At 37.1% G+C, this 22,734-nt stretch overlaps 1 protein-coding gene across 1 annotated transcript in view; it reads right to left on the bottom strand.

Annotated features, from left to right (window-relative positions):
- GPC5 (glypican 5) overlaps nucleotides 1-22,734 on the bottom strand; it is a 1,536,710-nt gene that overhangs the window by 508,591 nt on the left and 1,005,385 nt on the right. The window lies entirely within an intron of this gene.

The raw sequence follows: 22,734 nt of genomic DNA, 5'->3' as shown, positions 1-22,734 counted from the left end.
TCTCTGGTTGAGCTATGATTGACAGAGCAAGAAACCAAAGCCTGCTAGGGCACTTGGAACACCTTCGGATGAATTTTATCCAGCTTCTATTCCCCATGAGGTTTTACTTACTGTATGTCTATTTTTAAAATGAGTTGGAGCATTTCTTTACTGAAAGGCTACGGTCTTCACAGTTGCCAAAATGCTGCTTAATTTTGTGTTTCCAAGCTATAATATTTCAACTTTCATATCAAGTGACCAAGGCACACATCAAGGAAGTTGCCTTAAAAAAATTTATGAGACTCCATAAGACATTACTCAAAATGACATTTCCTTATCACTCATAATCTTCTGTAAAGTTTGTAATGAAGACAATAGCTTTAGCTTAAAATTTACAAAACTTTCAAAGGTGCTTCCTTAGCCAAAGATACTTTCACTAGTCTTTAGGACCATATAATCCACCCCCTAGGGAACACATTCATTATCCACCTTTGATCTTGTAAGTAAAATACCCATGCTTTGGGATTTTAGCTGGTAATAGGCATTGCCCTGCTACAGGCAGGAACTCATGTATTATATCCTTAAATCTGGATATAATATTCTAAGGGAAGGCAACTATTTAAGGCTGCCTTCCCATAGAATCTTCCTAAACAGATTCTTGCTCTGGCAAGAAAATCAACAATCCATTTCATTTTTTATCCAGGAGGAAGCTCCTGCTAGGTAGTAAGAGCCAATTGTGCATATATCTTATTAACTAAGAGTTCAGTGACATCATGTTGATAGTTTGAAATCAGTAACTTCGGAAGTATTTGTATTACAGAAATCAGTAGATACTATAAATCAGAGCCTCCCATTACTGCTCCCAGCTATGGAATAGGCATATCAAGGGTAAGAGTTCATTTTATTAAATCTCGTCCAGTTCAAGGTGTGATATATTCCGTTAATAAGGAATCTGAACCCATGAAAGAAAATGTTACCCTATTTCTGAAAGTTTCTACTGGTTTATAGCAGTGTGATTTTAAAATCAGGTTTGAATCTATACCATGGTTTCTTTTAGCTAAAGGAAGAATTTATCAAGTTTGATTCTATAGTTATGGAGAGTTAATAAAATAAGATTCATATCAAAGCTCAGGTTTTGTTTCATTTGTAGAATATGACAACTCAAGGTCAAAGTAGTATGCTATAATATTAATAGAATTATTGAATAATTCCAAGAAAATGTGAATGGCATTTTAGTAACTATATCCAGCAACATTATACCAATCATATTATTATGAATTATTTATCAGTTTTATGAAACTAACCATTCTACCTACACTGTTAATCAGATGAAAGGACGTTATTGTGACCTTGGCTAGTTGTGGCAGAATCGGTCCCTTTTAGAAAGAGTAAAATGAAACTAGCTGGAGCTGATTACGATTGATCTATACTGAAATTTTCATTAAAATGGATGCTGTGATGTATACAATTTCACTTTTATAACCTTCGTGCTTTGCTGTAAAAGAATTTTTCCATGAGATGTGTTCAACAACAGAATATTTTCAGGGAGATGAATGCCTAGAAGGTAGATAGTGATTTATAATAATAGAATATGAATAAAGCATCCACCAGAAAACAAAATACAAAGATGAAGCTTCCTAAGAAGTTTGGACTCAAAGACCCAGGAGTTCTCCCTCAGCTTCTCATGTGAGAACTTAGAATCATTATAGGATGGCAAAGATAGAGAGTAACTGTTGGCAGGATTTACCGGCTTCAGTTGGTTCAGTGGACAATGGCTAGCATTTCTATGGAGAGAACATGAATCTAAAGTTTATGGAGAAATACTGGTATCAGTCACATAGAAATCTGCAACAGAATATTAAAAGCAGTGCACATTAGCATAACAAATACACTATCCACTTTTCTTTTTCCTTAAACCATTTTTTCACACTAATTATATATGTGATTTGACATAATAAAACTAGAATGTGTTTTAGATATTCGTGTATTGACCTAGCCAATTGTGTTGACACCTGTACTTTGTGAAACCTGGAGAAAGCCATGTTAAGGGATTACTCACATGTAATCTATTAGCTTTGCAAATGGGAACAAAATAATATATATACTTAAACAGCTGCCCTAGGTTTAACCACCAAGTACTATTTACTACTTACATTGTGAAATAAACAGTGTAAATATTCTGCTTCCAAATAATTCCAAAGTGTTATAATTTATATCAGATATTATCTACAAACTTTAAAACAAGGAGCAGACGTGTTATAATGATGGAGTTATCTCCTTGTTCTACAATACAGGCACAAAAATAGTAACTGAAAATGTTCATGGAGTTCACCTAGTTCAGATAGGTTTTCTTAACAATGGCTGAAGTGATCTTTAAGCCTGAGAGTAATTACTTGAGCCCACAGTACTCAAACAATATTTTTCCTTTTTAGTTTCTCTGTCTCCCAATACAATTGACCTCAACACAAAAAAAGACCATCTACAGAAAAAGAGGACAGAAATATAACAAGGTCAAGGTTGTGGTCACATTATTTGGTATGTGGCATTTAGTGGATTTACTCCCACCTCAAATATTTCAGTCAAGGGAAGTGGAATCCAATGAATAAAAAATAAGTTATCTGATCTATATTATAATTTTCAAATATCACAACAAACTGTAGTTTGACTCAAAATAATTCTATTTAATTGAGGGGAGTGTCACTAATATCATAAAAAGGAAGTATAAAAGGCTTGGTTAATATTAGTCATGTTTTTGAAAGATGAAAGTTGTTTATAGATATTTGTAATATCCTGAAATAATCCACCAGATTTTCACATTTTAAAAATTATATAATATTCTATCTCACAGAGGATCAACTTTTTGCTAAAAGTTTGCAATCTAGGGTCTTAAAAAAATTGAAGGCCACTGCAACAGTATTCTACTGCTGCTGTAACAAATTACCACAAATTTAGCCTCTTAAAACAACCCTCATGTATCATCTCATAGATTTGGTGGGTCAGAAGTACAGAGGCCTCTGCTAGGTGCTCTGCCTAGAGTGTCGCGGGGCTGAACTCAGTTTCGGTAGGGCTGTGTTCCTCTCTGGAGAACCTAGAGGATTTCTTTCTTGTTCATTCAGATTGTTGGCAGAAGGAAGCTCCTTGTGACTGTACGACTGGGGTCACCGTTTTCTTGCTGGCTGTCACCTGAGGTCCATTCTCCACTTCTAGAGGTCATCCGCATTCCTGTCCCAAGCTCCTTCATTCATTTTCAAAGTCAGAAATGGCACATTGAGTTTCTTATTATTTGAGATCCTGCTGCTATTTCTTCTATTACATCTTTCTGACATCCATTGATATGGTTAGGATTTCTGTCCCCATCCAAACCTCATCTTGAATTGTAATCCCCAGGTGTTTAGGGAGAGACCAAGTGGAAGGAATTGAATCATGGGGACATTTTCCCCCATGCTATTCTAGTGATAGTGAGTGAGTTCTCACCAGATCTGAAGGCTTTATAAGGGGATCATTCCCCCTCGCTCAGCACTTCCCCTTTCTGATGCCTTGTAAAAAAAGGTGCCTTGCTTCTATCTAACCTTCCACCATGATCAAAAGTTTCCTGAGTCCTTCCCAGCCACGCAAATCTGTGAGTCTATTCAACCTCTTTCCTTTATAAATAATCCAGTCTTGGGTATATCTTTATTAGTAGTGTGAGAACAGACTAATACACCCATATTTTTGATACTCTCAAAGCATATACTACTGCTTTCTTCTTCTGTTTTACAAGCCCATATGATTGTACTGGGCCCACCAGATAATCCAGGATAATCATTCTAAGTTATCACCATAATTTATTAAAATCTTTTTGCCATGTAATGTATCATATGCAGAAACAACACCAGAGGATAAAGAATATGGAAACCAAAATCCTGCCTACTATACTTAGTTCACAAATAATGAAATAACATACAAAATGCAAGGAAATAAAATGCTAAACAGTTTTTGGTGACGAAAAACAAGAAGGCCTTTTGTCTGGTTTGGTTTGGTTTTTGGACATGGTGTCTCACTCTGTCGCCTGGGCTGGAGTGCAGTGGCATGATCACTGCAACCTCCACCTCCTGGGTTCAAGCAATTATCCCTGCCTCAGCCTCCCAAGTAGCTGTGACTGCAGGCACCTGTCACCACGCAGAGCTAATTTTTGTATATTTAGTAGAGATGGGGGTTTACACTATGTTGGCCAGGCTGGTCTAGAACTCCTGACCTCAGGTGATCTGCCCGCCTCAGCCACCCACTGCACCCAGCCAAGAAGATCTTTACTGAAAGAAATGTGTTCTGAAATATAAGTTTTGGTGTTTAAGAAAACAGTATGAATTTCCAACAAAATATAATAAATTAATCATATAAAACATATCTTGTAAAAAAGTAAACTCTTTTGGGTAAAAATACTCATGACACACTCAATGTACTATGTATAGTAGTTGCCTTCCAAAAGAGCAAAACATCTAAACAAATCCCTAGTAAATGGAAAATTCACTATTTTTTTCAATCATATTTGGAAGTGACTGAGTTAATTTTTCATATATTTTTTCCATTTAACAGAATATTAGATAGAGATGATTGATGAGTTTTTTTTTTTTTTTTTTTTTTCTGTTTCTTTGTATCTTTCAAACTTTAAAGCAAACCACTAATGTCTTGGTTTTAGAGAAAACTAAGTAGGTGGAGGTTTTAGCCCATATTAAGGAATCATCAATTTTGCTGACACAATAGGCTTGCTTATCCCATCTAACAGTAACTCCGAGGTATCAATTCTCTGCAGATTTTACAGTTCAGAAACTACAAATCTATTGACCGCATTATGGAAAATAAATTAAGCAGTTTCTGTCAAGACTCAGAAGGTGAATAATGCAATCCTCCTGCTAAAACTCATGCACCTAAGAACCAGATACTGTTCACAATGGACTAGAAAAAAATATATATTTTTAATGACCTCTCCTAAATAAATGTCCATGAAACACTGACCTTGCAGATATTCCTGCATATTTCCTCAAGATATTTCCTATTCATCTTTTGATTGTATTTCTGAGTGTGTTTTAATCAAATTAATTTTCTAAGAAACTCATCAGCCTTCACTTGAAAGATGGTTTTAGTGATTCTAATAGAGAAGGAGCAATCTAAGGAGAATATTTACTAAAGTGGTCTTAAAAGTGAACCTGCCTATAAACACTAATGAGATGAATCATATATAAGTGCCATACTACACAGGTTTATTAACTATTTGTTGACTTTCCTTAATAGAATTGTAGAGTTAACATTTAAAAGTAGACAGTAAATTCTTGTTGGCCTTTGGTAGAAGACTTATTTTGGTATCTTGAAAAAATACACTGTAAAAATTAATTCTAGTTACTATATGTAATACAACACAGGCAAAGATAAGGAAAGGAAATGTTAATGGTATGTGATTAGGCAGTAACCTGAAAGGATTTATATGATAGGAAGATCTGAGATTTGGTGTCATCACCACTTATTCATTTATATTGACATTCATCAAGCAATAGTTCAAGCCCTATAAAGAAGTTTTCCTACAATAGTTTGTAATATTCATCTCCGCTGTATCATTCATTCAGGCTTTGCTTATTGAGTGCATGCTGTTCAACTGACTATACTGAACACCAAAGAGAAAACAACAACTAAAACATTAAAAACAGCTCTAGGTTGAAGGAAGTGGCTCACATCTGCAATCCCCTACTTTGGGAGGCCCTGGTGGGAGGATCACTTGAGGCTAGGAGTTCAAGACCAGCCTGGCCAACATGGAAAAACCCCATTTCTACAAAAAAAAAAAAAGCCAGGCATGCTGGCACACACCTGTAATCCCAGCTACTCAGGAGGCAGAGGCATGAGAATTGTTTGAAACTGGAAGGCTCAGGTTGCAGTGAACTGAAATCATACCACTGCACTCCAGCCTGGGTGAAAGAGCAAAACTGTCTCAAACACACACAACACACACAAAAGGAAACTAAATACAGCTCTAAAGGTCCATGGATGATATCACATTCACAGCTGATGTTTAACTGTCGTATCTCTTTTACTAATCGAAATCTTTGTGAGAATAGAAATTGCATCTTATTTGTTATTGTGAACGAATTTCTTTTGTGAATGAATACATCCAAACATTACCTTCACAAATACCGGTAAGACAGTATACAGCTGGAGAGAAAATGCAACAGACTCATGCTTGACTGCACCACTTCACAGTTTTTCCTCTCACACTTAAAAAAAGATAACAGAAAGCCAATAACTACCCTTCTCCCTAGAAAACCAAAGGGAGTTCTTGCTGCAAAAGTGCATATGCCTGGCTTCAGTTAACTTAATTAGTCATATACCACGCCTTCAAAGGAATATAAAGTTAATACAATCTTTTATAGCTGTTTGAGATGTATTTTGCACACGTACTATTAAATTACTATCACAAATTTCATAAATCAGATAAAAATATCAAAATAGCATTTCCACATTTTAACTTTCAGGTTTTTTTTTTTTTTTTTTTTTTTTTTTTTGAGACGGAGGCTCGCTCTGTTGTCCAGGCTGGAAGGTAATGCTGCGATCTTGGCTCACTGCAATCTCCAACTCCCAGGTTCAAGTGATTCTCCTGCCTTAGTCTCCTAAGTAACTGGGATTACAGATGCCTGACACAATGCCAGGCTAATTTTTGTATTTTTAGTAGAGACAGAGTTTCACCATGTTGGCCAGGCTGGTCTCAAACTCCTGACCTCAAGTGATCCATCCACCTAAGCCTCCCAAAGTGATGGGATTACAGGCGTAAGCAACCAAGTCCAGCCCTATTTAATCTTTAGAGTTTTATTTCTGAGGGTAGGAGTATAGCCTCCAGTTTATTGGTGATAATAAAAGGTTTTAGGACTGGGCACAGTGGTTCACACCTGTAATTCCAGCACTTTGGGAGGCCGAGGCAGGCGGATCACTTGAGGTCAGGAGTTCGAGTCCAGACTGGCCTACATAGTGAAACCCTGTCTCTACCAAAAATACAAAAATTAACTGGGCGTGGTTGCGGGCACTTGTAATCCCAGCTACTCGGAAAGCTGAGGCAGAAGAATCGCTTGAATCCAGGAAGCAGAGGTGGCAATGAGCCAAGATCGCGCCACTGCACTCCAGACTGGGTGACAGAATAAAACTCTCTCTCACCACCCGGCCCCACTACACACACAGATACAAAAATTTTTACTTTAGTAATTTGAATGGTTTACTGTTGACCATTCCCACAAGTGTAACTGATTGATCAACTTCAGAAGAAGGAGTATCTTGGAACTCACCTATCTGCACTGTCCTCATTTCCAGTACCGAGGAAAACTCAGCACTTTGCAGTTTTTTATATTTCATTCCAGGTCACTAATACTCAAGGAAAACTGTGTTTTTCACAAAATTGCCTTACAAGTGAGGGAGCGAATGGAAACATGTTTTTAAACCTTTTGCTTCTTCACATTAAATCATTCTATTTACACAGTTAGATAAAGATATAAATTTAGAGTTTTTAAATATTTGGGGATGAAGGTAAAAACGGTAAAATAATTTTCAGAAGAGAAAAATGGCATTATCACTAAATTTGTCATATATTCGGTACAAAATATCTCTTACCAATCTCACTTTTACATCACTGATAATACGAAACAGGTAAGAAGTAGAAACAGTTTGGAGAGACAAAAGCTAAAATAACAAAATGCTTTTGTTGTTGAAGATATTGGTAAGCAAATCCATTACAAAGAAAATTCTTCATAGAAGAGTTTTATGGCAAAAGGCTTTTCTGTGTGAATGATCTAAGATCTTCTAGAACATCACTCTAAAGGAAAGCATCATGCTTATTAAAATTAAATATTGTTTGCATGTGATATTAAGATCATTTACAAAATAACACGGAACATAAAATAAATGAAGACTCATGTCTATGAAAATGCCACTCCCTGTTTTAAAAGCAGATAGCTTAGTATAACTGGCTGTCTGCCTGAGGATTTTTTTATTAATGTGTTTTTTCCATTTTCATTTTGAATTTGGTTGTTTCTTGGTGTGCCTTACTGGTGCAGACTTTGACGTGTAGTAATAAATTGAATAGATTGTTAATATAACCATCCTGTCTGAAATAGGTATAAAATAAGAATTCAGTCTGGAGAAGTTCAAACTATGCTTTGAAGAAAAATAAACCTAGGTAACAATAATGCTGAAAGTACACCAAGTAAACTGCAAAGTAAATATTTTTGCAATAGGTCAATTCCAAAATCCCCTATCTGACTTTTCAAATAAGAAAATTGTATTCATACATATGATATGTGCACTAGTCTTGAAGTGTTAATGCCAATGTCTGAATAACACTATCAGAGTTTCAATCAAAAAATGAAATTTGTGTTGATGTTGAAGTGACATTTTTTCTTAAGTGCAGTGATGAATTTACTAGGCATATGAAAGAAAGTAATCCTCTATCTTTTTCTCTGACAAATATTTAATGGAACAGCAGTAGCTGTAAATGCTGGTGGCCTTAACTTTAAATTGAAATGTCAAATCTAGTACCCAAATCCGAAAATATCTATTCAGACAATACATTTTTAAAAACAAAGAAATCAGTTACCCTCATAAAAAGATGTTTTAACATCTACTAGTGCACTCAAGATGTAAAGAATTTCAGAAAAAAAAACTTCTTAATCATGCAATAATGCTAAGGTTACTGTAGCTTGCCATTAGTTGTGCTTGCCTGTATCAAAGCTACGTATGAGGCATCCATTCTTCCTAGTACTGAGTTGCTAGGCAAGTGGAAAACAAGAATATTTTTAAATTGGAAAATCTCTCAGATCATAGTGGGGAGAATAAAAGAGAGAACCAGGCAAGACCAGAATTAGAATACAGAGAATCTTGCTGCTACAAATGCATTTTAAATGAATAATCTCAAAGCTTTACTTGTTGTCTTTTGTGATATCTACAATCAGGTGCCACATGCAACGTTTTGGTCAACAACAGACCACCTATATGACAGTGGCCACATAAAATCATAATAGAGCTAAAAATTCCTATCACCTAGTGATGTTCTGACCATCATGACATCATAGCAAGATGCATTACTCATGTGTTTGTGGTGATGCTGATGTAGACAAACCTACTGCTCTGCCCCTTGTATAGAACTACAGCACATACAATGCTGTGCAGTGCATAATACTTGATAATGGAAAGTGACTATGTTACTGGCTTAAATATTTATTATACTGTGCTTCTTATGGTTACTTTTGAGTGCATGCTTTTCCTTTTTTTTTTTTTTTTTAAAGATAACTATAAAAGAGCCTCAGGCAAGTCCTTCGTAAGTATTCCAAAAGAAGGCATTGTTATCATAGGTAATGATAGATCCATGCACATGATTGCCCCTGAAGATCCCACAGTAGGACAAGATGTGAAGGTGGAAGAAAGTGGTACTGATGATCCTGACCCTGTGTAGACCTAGGCTAACATGTCTTAGATTTTAAGAAAAAATTTACAAACTAAAAAAAAAGAAAAAAAAATTAAAAATAGAAAAAAGCTTGCAGAATAAGGATATAAAGACACAAAATCTTTTTTATACAGCTATGCAATGTGTTTGTGTTTTCAGTCAAGTGTTATTACAAGAGTCAAAAAGTTTTAAAAAATTAAAAGTTTAGAAAGTAAAAATGGTAAACTAAGGGTAATTTATCATTGAAGAAAGAAACATATTTTCAAAGTCTAGATTAGTGTCCTAGGCCTTCCCATCCACTCACCACTCACTCATTAACCTGCCCAGAGCAACTACCAGTCTTGCAAGCTGCATTCATGGTAAATGCCCTATATACCTGCAACACTTTCTATCTTCTATATTTTACTGTACCTTTTCTATGTTTAAATATGTTCAGATACACAAATACTTACCATTTTATTATAATTGCCTACAATCATTTAGTACAATAACGTGCTATGCAGGTTTGTAGCATAGGTGCAACAGGCTATATCATTCAGCCTGGGTATGTAGTACCCTACACCAGCAAGGTCTGTATCAGTATACTCTATGCTGTTCACACAGTGACAAAATCGCCTAATAATGCATTTCTCAGAAGGCAGCCCCATCATTAAGTGACGCGTAACTGTATTTATGTATTTTGCTTATAGATAATACTTTGTTTCATTATTCAACTGGGGATATACTCCCTATGACAGAGGAAAACAGTTTAAGGAAATCTCTTTGAACTGTGTACAAAAGATTTTACAAAACTTGCAAACCACCAATTGCTTATTCCTTATTCTCATGGAGCTGACTGGTAAAAACAAAGGGAAGCACTGACTTATAGCAAGTCTCTTACAAACCTATTTAAGATCATAGCTAAATCCTTTATTGGCAAGGTGGAAAAGATGAAAATGCCTTTTATTCATTTATTTATATGATTGATTTATTTATTTATTTTTGTTTGAGACAGAGTCTGTCACTCTTTCGCCCAGGCTGGAGTGCAGTGGCGTGATCTCGGCTCACTTCAAGCTCCGCCTCCCGGCTTCATGCCATTCTCCTGCCTCAGCCTCCAGAGCAGCTGGGACTACAGGCGTCTGTCACCACGCCCGGCTAATTTTTTGTATTTTTAGTAGAGACGGGGTTTCACCCTGTTTAGTCAGGATGGTCTCCATCTCCTGACCTCGTGATCCACCCACCTCAGCCTCCCAAAGCGCTGGGATTACAGGCGTGAGCCACCGCGCCTGGCCAAAAATGCATTTTAAACTTGAATGTTAAATCTCAAAAGTACAAATTTGTCATAATCTCAAAATCTGAACTTAGGGTCCTCTATGACTTATGAAAATTAGGAAACTATTATTTTAAAACAAAGTTCACACCTTATGAGAGCTAGAAATAATTCAATTGCCGTTGTGCATGTCTAGCATTTCTTCAGAAAACACTGGGTACTTAACTTTGTATCAAGTATAGTGTTCCTCACTGGAGAGCAAAAGATAAATTAATATATATTCGGATAAACCCTGTAGGGTATCTTTGCAGACTATTACCCATGCATTCCTCTGAATTCCACAGTATTCACAATTTCTGACATATAGTGTAGCTAGATTTTTCTCTTTTAGGCTTGATTTTCAATTTACCAATTTATATGCTCAATAAAATTCTTCTCAGCTTTTTTTTTTTTTAAAAAAAATATACACCCTCGGCCGGGCGCGATGGCTCAAGCCTGTAATCCCAGCACTTTGGGAGGCTGAGACGGGCAGATTACGAGGTCAGGAGTTCAAGACCATCCTGGCTAACACGGTGAAACCTCGTCTCTACTAAAAAATACAAAAAGCTAGCCGGGCGAGGTGGCTGGCGCCTATAGTCCCAGCTACTCAGGAGGCTGAGGCAGGAGAATGGCGTAAACCCGGGAGGCGGAGCTTGCAGTGAGCTGAGATCCGGCCACTGCACTCCAGCCCGGGTGACAGAGCGAGACTCCGTCTCAAAAAAAAAAAAAAAAAAAAAAAAAAAAAAAAAAAATATATATATATATATATATATATATATATATATATATATATATACACCCTTGATTTCTCTCCTAGTCATGTGCATGTTTTCCTCTACTCTCTCACACATGTGAGGAATAATTATAATCACTGTTTTGGCAATCTTGTCTTAGTTCAATCATCTTTTTCAGCTCTAAATCTGTTTATATCCATCTATCTCCTATCTCTTGAATATACATATATTTCTGTCTCTTTGCTTTTCTGTATTTATAATTGTATGCTGGACATTGTTCATTGCTGGATTTTTATGCCCTCTATGATGTTAACCTTTGTTCTGGCATTCCGTTAAGTTACCCAAAAATCAAGCGATGTTTCAAGGTTTTCACTTAAGTTTTATTAAAGCAGGTACAAATAGCCTTTGTCTAGGGTAGGGGTCCCCAAAACCCCCAGGCCCATGACTGGTACCAGGCTGCATAGCAGGAGGTGAGTAGCAGACAAGCAAGCATTATCCACTGAGCTCCCCACCTCCTGTTAGAACAGCAGCAGCATTTGATTCTCATAGGAGAGAGAACTCGACGGTGAACTGTACATGAGTGGGATCTAGGTTGTGTACTCCTTATGATAATCTAATCTAACTAACGCCTGATCATCTGAGGTGGAACAATTTCATCCTGAAACCATCCCTCCCTCTACCCTTCCATCCCACGGAAAAATTTCCTTCCATGAAACCAGTCCCTGGTGCCAAAAATGTTGGGGACCTCTGGTCTAGGGCCAAATTCTTAAGATGATAACCTTCTGAGGATTCTATCCAGCAGCCCAGCAACCCATGTATTACAAGGCTTCTACTCTAGCTGGTGGAAACAAGAACTATTCCTAGTCCTGTGGGAATTGTTTTATTGCTTTTAAGTGTCCCCATTCCCTCACCCAGCCCCACTTTTGGTAGTTACCTCTCATGCTTCTACAATTCATTATTGACCCAAAGGCTTAAGGGGATTCCCTCTTCAGATTTCCTTTTCACTATGAAACTCCTTCCTCTCTGGTAGTCTCCTCCACAAATGCTGGCTATTTTGGCCTCTGTAAACTCTAGTCTCTTCTTCCTCAACTCTGCAAGCTGTCAGGCTCTGATGAGGTTTCCCATCCTGTGCAATGGCCTCAAAACTCCAGGTAGTGAGCCAAGGTCCCTATTAATCCAACTTGGACAGAAGTGGAAGCACAAGCCATATGTTAAATAACCGGCATTAAAGTAATATTGACTAAAGAACTAAGGAGGCCGGGCGCGGTGGCTCAAGCCTGTAATCCCAGCACTTTGGGAGGCCGAGACGGGTGGATCACGAGGTCAGGAGATCGAGACCATCCTGGCTAACACCGTGAAACCCCGTCTCTACTAAAAAATACAAAAAACTAGCCCGGTGAGGTGGCGGGCGCCTGTAGTCCCAGCTACTCGGGAGGCTGAGGCAGGAGAATGGCCTAAACCCGGGAGGCGGAGCTTGCAGTGAGCTGAGATCCGGCCACTGCACTCCAGTCCGGGCTACAGAGCGAGACTCCGTCTCAAAAAAAAAAAAAAAAAAAAAAAAAAAAGAACTAAGGAGATATTCTTTACCCCTAACAACAGAGATTTGTTTTTAACCTGAAGAGAAGTGTAAAATTGAGCAGATGGATTTTCAAACCTGAGGAAAATATTTCCCATGTTTTCAAGACTTTCTAAGATTTGCACCTGGGTTCCTGGCAATGTGAGAAATCAAAGGGCCATCAAAACCTATACCTCTGCTGGGGTGAATTATGTGCTGAAATTTTCAAAGGCAGGGGGACGAATTTTTAGTAACAGTGGTCACAAAAGAAGGATATATAACCCTCACTTATAACTGAGACAGGTAACTGGAATTTCCTTCAGCTTCTTTCTTCACAGAACAAAATCTTGCCATAGTCTATCAAACATGTTGGCCTCCCTTGTTGGAGACTGAAAAGAGCTAGTAATAGTCTCTTTGTTGTCATATCTCAACAAGACCAAAGGATCTTTTAACCCTTCATCAAAAGTTTCATTTATAATGTTTCCATAAATTTGTCTTGACTTCTAACTTCCTTCAGTATAATAACAATACCCACTGTGTACCAGCTTCCGTATCTATGGACTGGACACAGTTTGAAAAGAAGCAATTCTTACAGTCTAATAAAAAGGAAAATACTGCAAAATGGATGCACAAACTCACAAGCATATCTGAAACAACAACTTGATGTTATAAAACATGGGCAACTTTCTCTGGGTAAATGAGAGGATGAAGTAAGATATTGTCTAATTCTTCTACATGACTTTTACCCAAGCTAAAGAGTTAATAGTAGTAATAATTATTATTATTTTTGATCCTAGTATCATGGCTGATACAAATCTGCATCTACAAGATTTTTTTAAACGTGCCTAAGAGCTATAGAAAAAAATCAAAAATTGAATTTAAACCTGGGTATCTTACATTTATGTTACAAAAGCTCATTAGCTGTAGGTCATTAGCTTCTTATACTATCATCCAGTCAGGAAAAGAAACACCAAGCCGAACTTTGAGAAGTAAGACTTTTCTTACCAGCTAATCCACCTTTGAGTCATTACATATAATTTTATAATCTGTTGAGGTTTTCTTGAGCCAGATATTTGACTTCTGTTTATTGATAAAATATCAATACCCTCTTTCTTCTCAGGCAGTCTTTCCACTCCTAAAAGGCAAGAATTTTACCCTCGTCTTTAGCTGCCCGCATCTCAGTACTCAAGTGCTCTGTGATGGTTGATCCTCCAAACCCATCCACTAAGTCCCATTCTCCACTCCTCCTCAGACATTGAGACACTAATAGGCAGGTGTTTGGGAACAGAAAAACCTTTCTTACCCTCTCAACTCATGCTCTCTCATAAGCCTGCTAGATTTGATCACCCACAGGCTGGCTCTTGGTCAAAATCTAAATCCATATATCTTAAAGCAACTTACAGACTTTTGAATTTAACTACCCTTTTTAACTTTCCAGAATAGGAGGTCAAGTCAGAGACAAGTTAAATGACCGGTTCCAGGTAAGCCAGCAATAGAATTGTCCAGATAGAAGTCAAAGTTACATCTTCCGATTCCAACTCTAATTCATAATCCCCTGCACCCGACCCACAAGATGTTTCAAGCTGTGGCACGTAGACTTCATGTGACCAAAGGTTTTCTTTAGCATCCGTTGTTTTTCTTTTCCTTTATTTGAATTAGCAACCATTTTTTAAAAAAATTAAGTATATTTCCCATAAAAATGGAGATGTTTTCCTTAAGTAAATGGCAGATCCAGTGACAATGGCTGCATTTCCACATGGCAGCCATCTGCTGCAACTAAGAGAATAGTTTTCATTTCAGTGTTCACCATTCCTTATTGTCACCCTGGCATAGAGGCTGAGTTTGTTATTTTATGTCAAGCTCATGTCACTCACTTATGTGACTAGATTGCCCCATAGGCATTTATGTTTGAGACCTTTGTAACATACGCTATTTACTTGCTCTCTGCAATACAGTGTTAATTACATAGTGAGTCAGAGTATTAAAAAATAGATGCGTAGGAATACTAGTGATATTTGTAAAATGATTTTGTATTCTGAAACTTTGCTGAAGTTGTTTATGAGCTGAAGTAGCTTTTGGGCTAAGACTATGGGGTTTTCTAGATATAGAATCATATCATTTGCAAACAGGGATGGTTTGACTTCCTCTCTTCCTTCTTGGATGCCCTTTTTTTTTTTATCCTGCCTGATTGCTCTGATCCAGACTTCCAGTACTGTGTTGAATAGGAGTGGTGAGAAGGGCCATCCTTGTCTTGTGCAGGGCCATCCTTGTCTTGTGCCAGGTTTTAAGGGAAATTCTTACAGCTTTCACCCATTTAGTATGATGTTGACTATTGGTTTGTGATTTAAGGCCCTTATTAATTTGAGGTATATTCCTTCAATATGTAAATTTTTGAAAGTTTGCAATATGAAAGGGTGTTGAATTTTATCAAAAGCCTTTTATGGATCTATTGAAGCAATCGTGAAGTTTTTATCTTTAGTTCTGTTTGTGGGATGGATTCACATTTATTGATTTGCATACATTGAACCAACCTTACATCACAGAAATAAAGCCTACTTGATTATGATGGATTCGATTTTTTGATGTGCAGCAAGATTCAGTTTGGGTTTGCAAGTATTTTGTTAAGGTTTATTAAAATGCTAGAAGGCACCGTAGGCAATTCCATTCTGGACATAGGAACTGGAAAATAATTCATGACAAAGATGCCAAAAGCAATTGCAACAAAATCAAAAATTGACAAAATGCAATCTAATTAAACTTAAAAGCTTCTGCACAGCAAAAGGAAATAAGGGTAAACAGACAACGTACAGAATGGGAGAAAATATTTGCAAAATATGTTAATATCCAGCATCTATAAGAAACAAACACACTTACAAGAAAAAAACAAACAACTTTATTGAAAACTGAGTGATATGGTTTGAATTTGTGTCCCTACCCAAATCTCATGTCAAATTTTAATGCTAAGTTTTGGAAGAGGGTCCTGGTGGGAGGTGATTGAATCATGGGGGTGGATTTCTTCCTTGCTGTTCTCATGATAGTGAATGAGTTCTCACAATATCTAATTGTTTAAAAGTGTGTGGCACCTCCGCCCTGTCTTCCTGCTTCAGCCATGTAAGATGTGCCTCCTTCCTCTTTGCTTTCTGCCATGATTGTAAGTTTCCCAGTACCTCCCCAGCCATGTTTCCTGCACAGCCTACAGAACCATGAACCAATTAAAGCTTTTTCCTTTATAAATTACCCAGTCTCACGTAGTTCTTCATAGTAATGCGATAATGAAGTAATACAGAACATTGGTACTGGGAGAAGGGTATTTCTATAAAGATACCTGAAAATGTGGATGCAGGTTTGGAACTGGGTAAGGGGCAGAGGTTGGAACAGTTTGGAGGACTCTGAAGAAGTTTGGAAATTCCTAGAAATTTGTTAAATTGTTGTGACCAAAATGCTGATAGTGATATGGACAATAAAGTCCAGGGTGAGGTAGTCTCAGATGGAGATGAGGAACTTATTGGGAACTGGAATAAAGGTCATTCTTGCTATGCTTTAGCAAAGAGATTGGTGGCATCATGTCCCTGCTCTAGAGATCTGTGGAATTTTGAACTTCAGAGCAATGATTTAGGGTATCTGGCAAAAGAAATTTCCAAGTGGCAAAGCACTCAAGATGTGGCCTGGCTCCTTCTAACAGCATATTCTTATATTTGTGAGCAAAGAGATAATCTGAATCTGAAACTGAAACTTATATTTAAAAGAAAAGCAGAGCATACAAGTGTGGAAGATTTATAGCCTGGCCATGTGGTAGAAAAGAAAAACCCATGTTCAGGGGAAGACTTCAAGCCAGCTACAGAAATTTGCGTAAGTAAAGAGGAGTCAAATGTTAATGGACAAGACAATGAAAAAAAATGCCTTGAAGTGATTTCAAAGACCTTCTCAACAGATACTCCCATCATAGGCCGGGAGGCTTAGGAAGGAAGAATGGTTTCATGGACTGGGCCCAGGGCCCTGCTGCCCTAAACAACCTCAAGACACTGCTTCGTTGTCCCAGTTGCTCCAGCTCCAGTCATAGCTAAAAAGGCTTCAGATATATCTCAGGCCAGTGCTCCAGAGGGTGAAAGCCACAAGCTTTGGCAGCTTCCATGTGGTATTAAGCCTATGGGTGCACAGAGGGCGAGAGTTGAATCTTGGGATCCTCCACCCAGATTTCAGAGGATGTATGGAAATGCCTGAATGTCCAGGCAGAAGTCTGGTGCAGGGGCAGAGCTCTTATGGAGAACCTTTAGCAGGATAGTGCACAGGGGAAATGTGGTGTTGGAGCCACCACACAGAGTCCCCACTGGGGCACTGCCTACTAGAGCTGTGAGAAGAGGGCCACTGTCCTCCAAACCGAAGAATAGTAGATCCAACAGCTTGCACCATGTACCTGGAAAAGTCTCAGGCCCTCAGGCGCTCAGTGCCAGCCTGCAAAAGCAGCCACAGGGGCTGTTCCCTGCAGAGCCACAGGGGTGGAGCTGCCCAAAAACTTGGGAGCCTACCCCTTGTATCAGTGTGGACTAGATGTGAGACATGGGTTCAAAAAAGATTATTCGGGAGCTTTAGGATTCAATTGACTACCATGCTGGGTTTTGGACTTGCATGGATCCTGTAGCCAATTGTTATGGCAGATTCCCCCTTTGGAAAGGGAGTATTTACTCAATGTCTATACCTACATTATATCTTGGAAGTAACTAACTTGTTTTTGATTTCACAGGCTCACAGGCAGAAAGGACTTGCTTTGTTTCAGATTAGACTCTGGACTGTGGACTTTTGAGTTAATGCTGAAATGATTTAAAACTCGGGGAACTATTGAGAAGAGGTAGTTTTATTTTTCAGTGTGAGAATAACATGAAATTTAGTAGGGGCCAGGTGCAGAATGATACGGTTTGGATTTGTGTCACTACCCGTATCTCAAGTCAAATTGTAATCTCCAGTGTTGGAGGAGGGACCTAGAGGGAGGTGATTGGATCATGGGGGCACATTTTCCTCTTGCTGTTCTTGTGATAATCAGTGAATTCTCAGGAGATCTAGTTGTTTAAACATGGGTAGCACCTCTCCTTTCTTTCTTCTTCTGCTCTGGCCATGTGAAATACACCTCCTTCCTCCTCGCCTTTTGCCTTGATTATAAGTTTCCTTAGACCTCCCAAACTAAGTTTCCTATACAGCCTTCAGAACCATCAGATGATTAAACCTTTTTTTCTTTAAAAATTACCCAGTCTTGGGTACTTCTTTATAGCAATGCGAGAATGGACTAATACAATGTGCAAAGGACATGAACACACAGTTTTCAAAAGACATACATGTGGCCAACAAACATGTGATAAAATGCTCAATATTACTGATCATTAGAGAAATGCAAGTAAAAACCACAATGAAATACCATCTCACACCAATGATAATGGCTATTCTTAAAAAGTCAAAAAGTAACAGATGCTGGTGAGGTTGCAGAAAAAACGGAACACTTTTACTCTGTTGGTAGGAGTGTGAATTAGTACAACCATTGTGGAAAGCAGTGTGGCAATTCCTCAAAGAGATAAAAACAGAACTACCATTTGACTCAGAAATCCCATTGCTGGGTATATACCCAAAGGAATATAAATCATTCTGCCATAAAGACACATGCACATGTATGTCCCTTGCAGTACTATTAACAGCAGCGAAGACATGGAATCAACCTAAATGCTCATCAATGATAGACTGGATAAAGAAAATGAAATCATGAAAACATGAAAAATGAAAACTAATCATGAAATACTATGAAAGAATAAGAAAGAACAAGATCAACTCCTTTGCAGGAACATGGATGGAGATGAAGGCTATTATCCATAGCAAACTAACGCAGGAACAGAAAACCAAATACCACATGTTCTCACTTGTAAATGGGCACTAAATGATGAGAATACATGAACATAACAGACGATGAGGAATAAAAGACACTGTGGTCTACTTGAAGGAGGGGTAGGGAGGAGGAAGAGTATAAAAAAATAACTATTGAGTACTAGACTGAGTACCTGGATGACTAAATAATATATACAACAAACATCTGGGACACAAGTGTACCTACATAACAAGCCTGCATATATACCCCTAGACCTAGAGCAAAAAGTAAATAAAAATTGGTCCTCTCTTTCTTCCCCTTCTCTGAAAATGACATTTTCCTCCTTCTAATTTCTTGGGCTGAATACCACAGTCATCTCAGACTTTCTGTTTCACTTACACCTATATCTAATCCATCAATAAATCTTTTTAGCTTTGTCTTTAAAATACATTCAAAGTCCAACAACTTTCCACCACTTCTCCAAGTAGGAGATCTGGTCTAAGACACTATTCTTTCTGATCTGGAATACGTAAATAACGTAACTGGTTTTTCTATTTCGACTTTTGCTACTCTGGACCAAATACTGCAACAGCACTGCATAAAAGTCAACAATAGCTCTCGTCTTACTCTGAGTTAAAGCTAAAGAATTTTATTAGGGCCAACAATGCCCACTTGGTCTATGTTTCCCTCCTCCTACTCTTATTTCCCACATCTCTTTCTCTGGTTCATTCCTCTCCTGCCACCCTGGACACCTTGCTATCTTGGTCATGTTATAGACTAAGCGTGTGAGTTCTCAATAACATTTGTGAAAAAAATAATTAAACAAATAAATTAAATTATTAATACATTAGGACTACACTGGATAGTTCTGGCCAGGTAGGACTTTGGAAACAAGAAGGGAAGTTATCCATTGTAAGAGAAAGAAAAGACCAGCGGTAGAGAATCTAAAACACAAACAAACAAACAAAAAACAGTCACGCCAAATAGAAATGATGATGGGAAAGAGGGTCAAAGGAGTTTGTGTATTCAGGGCAGTGATCAGAGAGAGACAATATGAGTCTAAGTCAAATAATGAGAAACATGAGGAAAGCAATTTAGCAAAACAAAAAAATGATAGTGTCAACGAATGATAGATTCTAGAGGAATCAAATAATTGTTTCATTGAGAGTATTAGACATAGAATGAAGGAGGTGGTGAGTAATGAGTAGTGAGTGGGTGCTTGAAATTGAAATTTGGGGTATGGCTTTTAACGGTAATAACAAAATCTAATATATGCCCATGAAGTGGATAGTTGATGTTAATGGGGGACAAGAAATGAAGAAGTCAGCATGTTGAATTGATTATGTAGGTAGGTATTGAAATCATCAAAAAAGGAACAGAAATTATTTGAGAGAGAAATACAGTAAGGCAGGTGTCAAAATCTTCGGTAAATAAGAGGAAAAACAGGGAGCATGGGGTTCACTGTAAAAATGAGGGGAACATATGATATAATCTGATGGCATGAGCCCCACAGAGGCTCAATGGTCGGTAAGCAGCAATGCAAAGCAAGAAGGAATGCTCCCTCTCCAGGATGGCGTTAGGAACACAAGGGCAATAAAGCCAGAGTCTGCAGGGGGAGCAGTGTCCTTAGGTTATAATACCGCAGATTCAAATGAGGTTTCCTTAGATAACTTAAAATATAATAAGGTTATGGATCACTTATTTTTATGTAGCTTCATATAAACTACTTTCTTTATTGAGTATTGAATTTTGATTTCCCAGTTTTCAAAATCCAGTTATATTGAAAACAAACCACAAAACCTCCTAGAAAACTTAAATTTTTAATGAGAATGATTTTTCTTCAAATAGATAAAATATATACATCTATGTATACATATATACTAATTTCATTAATAACATAGATTTTTATAACATTTAGGCATAGAGCTGCAGAATATTTAAGCTAATCTGCATAAATCCTACTTCAATCTATTAACTGCTCCTCAAGGAGGTAACTCAAATGTAAAGCATCTAATTCCATCTCCCTTCATCATCAGTTACTTCTCTTACTCTTCTCCTCTCCAACTGAATACCACCCTCTCTTTTGCAGACAATGCTCACTGGCACTCTAAGACTATTTTCAGGCTAGACGTTTGCACGAGTATTACATATGCCTGGAATGCTCTTCCCCCATTTTTTCGCATGGCTGGCTTTTGTGACTCGGATCTCAGTTTAAATCCCATCTCATCAGTTATGATTCTCTGACCTCCCAGAACACAGTAGCTTTCCAATTCATTCAGTAGTATGCACTCTTTTAAATCATACCATTACCTAGTTTTATGTTTGTTTGCTTATTTAGTTCTTGCTCCAGCTTTTAGAAACAATCACCACTATCATTGACTAGAATACTGCTAGGTACATAGGAAATTCTCTGTAATACTTGATGAATTAAGGAATAAATTATGAATGATAGTCTAAAATTGTGCAAAATGGGTTTTTTGTCGCATTACTACTATCGATTAGTCAAAATTATCAAAATCATCTATTTAACCTGTTAGTAACTGATAAAGTGGGAAAAGGAGCAAAACTTGTGGTAACATGCTATGAACTATTTTTAAAAGAAGTCATATGAATCTTAGTTATATTACTATTATTGTATCAATAGGAAGTAGCAATTATAAAGAATCCACGATTTAATATGAAATAGCATGATTTCTTTGTGGAAAAGTGTATCAATACAACTTACCAGAATTACTTGTCAAATTATAGAACAAATGCTTTACAGTCTACAAGTTCAGGGCACACATAACTTTGTAATCACCACATTGTGAATTACGTTTTGACAAGGTCAAACATAAAACATGTGTTAAAATGTTAGTAACAAGACCTATTAATAGAATGCATGGATAAAACGGCTGACAAATGTATTAACTTTATTCCTTTGAACATTGGCATATAATGACTCCTAAAAAATTACTGTTACAAAAAAGACACGTATTTCAACTCAAAACAGCTAACTACCCTTAGTTGTGTACAGTGTAAATTTTGAACATTATTAATTCATGTTCTATAGAGATAAATTTTAAGTAACCTCAAAATGCCTTAATAGGTTTTGGAATAGAATAGAGAATCATTTATTACCAGGAGTTCAGTGGTAAGATAATAAAGTCAACATTTAGCCATCCCCCAAAACTGCTAAGACTGTAATCATCATTTATTTTTGAACCTCAAAAACCAATCATTGGAATAATCTTAAACCTCTGTGCATGATATATTCTGGTTGTTTATATATACTTTGCTTTATATTTATTTACTTATTAATTTTTAATAATAACTTTTGCTCCATAAATCTACCAGTCAAAAAGAAAAGTTAAAACAAACCAAAATTTTCCTTTCAATCCTACCTCTGTTTTATAATCTGAAACAAATTGAGAATCTTTCCATTCCCATGCTTGTCCTTTCCTTTCTTTATAGTCAGATGTTACTTTATATGAAAGATTTCATGATGCATGCAATCTTTAGGAACATACTTCTTCTATATTTTTTCAAGATAAATCCATGTTGTTGTATACCATTATATTTCTTTTTTTAAAACTCATATCATCATATGACTTTGTGGCAGCATCATCACGGATACACATTTCAATTGTTTCTAGACTTTTGCTATTGTGTACAGCATCACCATCAATTTTTTTTCTCCATTATCGTGCTATCTTATCTTGCAAACAGGTGTACATGGGCAGGCATTGCTCTTGGATATATACCAAAGATTTCTGGGGTTTCAAGTGCATAAATATTTTAATTTTGGTTAAGAAAATAAAACTATTTTCAAAACTGGTTTACTAATATATACTTCCACCAGTGATATAACAAGACACCATAGATACACATCTTCTTTTTTTTTCT

This window comes from Rhinopithecus roxellana, chromosome 18 (assembly GCF_007565055.1).
Source record: "Rhinopithecus roxellana isolate Shanxi Qingling chromosome 18, ASM756505v1, whole genome shotgun sequence".
NCBI classification, from domain to species: Eukaryota; Metazoa; Chordata; class Mammalia; order Primates; family Cercopithecidae; genus Rhinopithecus; species Rhinopithecus roxellana.
This window is presented reverse-complemented; position numbering and strand designations above follow the sequence as displayed.